The sequence below is a fragment of the Chrysochloris asiatica genome, unplaced genomic scaffold (assembly GCF_000296735.1).
Source record: "Chrysochloris asiatica unplaced genomic scaffold, ChrAsi1.0 scaffold00505, whole genome shotgun sequence".
NCBI classification, from domain to species: Eukaryota; Metazoa; Chordata; class Mammalia; order Afrosoricida; family Chrysochloridae; genus Chrysochloris; species Chrysochloris asiatica.
The window spans coordinates 651,157-653,316 of NW_006409023.1; the positions used below are offsets into that span (position 1 = coordinate 651,157).

The 2,160-nt window shown below is 37.6% G+C and overlaps 1 pseudogene; it reads right to left on the reverse strand.

Moving 5' to 3' along the window:
* Positions 1-192: 192 nt before the first annotated feature.
* Positions 193-2,160, reverse strand: part of LOC102841337 — a 3,651-nt pseudogene continuing 1,683 nt past the window's right edge.

Consider the following 2,160-nt stretch of genomic DNA (forward strand, 5'->3'; position numbering starts at 1 on the left):
AGGAGCTATAAATGACAATGGCAGCAAGGAACTTAAACCTGTCAATTCACATACAAGCACAGTTAATTATCAGTCTGACTAGGTACTGATATTTAAAGAACATGGTTAGCCACCCTATCTACTAACATAATTGAATATCATGCTAACATTATCATTAACTGACTACCAATTTCATTATCTTCATATGCTTCTCTATAATCCTTGAATCCAGGTTGGAATAGCCCTATGTGGGATATACAGAAGTGGCCAAGAGCCTATTGATCCTACCTTTTTGGTACGTTCTTTTCAACCTTTGGTAGGTTTTTGAAGTCTAGAAGCATCTCTACTAATATTGTTTTCAGCTTTTCCTTTCAATTTTGCCCATCTTTTTTTTTTTTTTTTTTTTTTTTTCTGTCTTTTCATCTTCCTTTGCCTGTCTGTCTAGAATTTTCAATTCAAGTATATGTAAATCTCTTTCTTGAAACCTGGAAATTTCTCCGTGGCAGTTTTCCTTTTTTCTGCCTTTTCTCTTATCTCCCTTTCAAGTCTCAAAAATTCTTCTTGTTCTTTCTTCTGTTGAGTATAACTTTTTAGAAGTAATTTTAGTTTAGAGTGGTATTGGTGCTCTTTCTGCTGTTTTTTCTCCCTCTTCTTCATGTTTCAATTGAGAAGAATTTTTCATTTGAAACATTTCTATGCTTTTCTGTTTTTTTTTTTCCAAGCTTCAACTGCCAATTTCTGGTTGTTGTTTTTCCCTACATCTTTGTGCTTTTGATTATCTTCTTGTTTATTATGATAAAACATATCCTCTGCCTTTTCTTTTAACTTGAAAATTTCCTCCATTTTCTGCTGTTTTTTGGTGTTCCAATTTTGAATGGACTCTTTTTTTCTTTCTTTTAGAGCCAGATATTTTTGATACCATTTCTCATGCTGCTGAATTTCATTCTGTATTCTTCCAGGAAAATGTTCTAGAACTTCTCCCATAAATACTGGCTTCCCTTTATATTTGTTTCTCACTTTTACAAAGTTCTGGCTATCATAATCTTCCCAGCCTCCTTGTCTCCCTCCAGTTGCTGTAAGAAATTTTCAAACTCTACCATTACTTCTGGAAGCGTACTTGGTGTTATTTTGTCTACAGGTACTTTGCTTGCCATTACTCTGAAGACTCGCTCTGTTTCTGGATTACCTAAAGCCTATATGTTAATTTTCCTTGATATGGCACCCAATTAATTATTTGTTGTTTTTTTTTTTTCTTCAATAATCTCTTCATATATCAAGCTCTTCTTTAAAAGTGTTAATTGCATTTTCAATTACTTTCATCATTTCTCTGAGTTTTTTAACAAAATCAGTTGTAGGCGTCACATCTTTTAACTGATGCTGAAGTCTCTTTACATTATTATGTATTTTAGCCGGTTGTTGCTGAATTTTTGCTCTTTCTGTTTTCCTGCTGATAATCAATTTATTTTCCAATTCTTCAAGGACACTATGCTCAATTCTTAAGTCATGTGTTTGGTTGTAGAAATGACTGTTGATGTTTTTCTAAGTTAATAAATCTGTTGCAGTGCCAGCGCAGCTCCCATGTTTGGCTGGTTGCAGAGCCTGACCCCACCACAGCCCCAGCTACCTAGGTGGCAGCTGCCTCCACCACCTCAGGGCAGCTATCTTTCCAGGTAGCTCCAGCAGATCTTTTTATTTACTTTTTCACATGCAAATTAGAAATAATTAGACTCCCAAACAGCCAAAATGTTAATAACATAATAACTTCACAGCAAACATGATAAAATTGTGGGGATTTCCTGCCCTCGGCGGGGGTCGTGGGACACAAGCGAATACGTGGAAACGTTGGGTGAAGAAATGAATACAATTTGAGAGGCTTTTCAACTTGCTGTGCTGTCTGGCTATTCTCTCCAGCTTCTACCACTTCTGTTTCTGATTTCTGCTCTTTGCTGTCTGCCCTCTGCTCTCTGCTTTCTGCCCTCTGCCTTTTCCCTCCTGCTCTCTGCTTCTTCTCTCTCTCCTTTCTCTGCCAGTTCCTTCTGCTCTCTACTTCTTTCTCCTAGCTCTGCCAGTTCCTTCAACTTGTTGTGCTGTCTGTCTGTTCTCTCCAGCCTCTGCCTTCTGCTTCTACCTCCTCCTGCCGCTTCTGCCACTTTCTGCCTTCTGCCTCTTTCCTCAGCATGT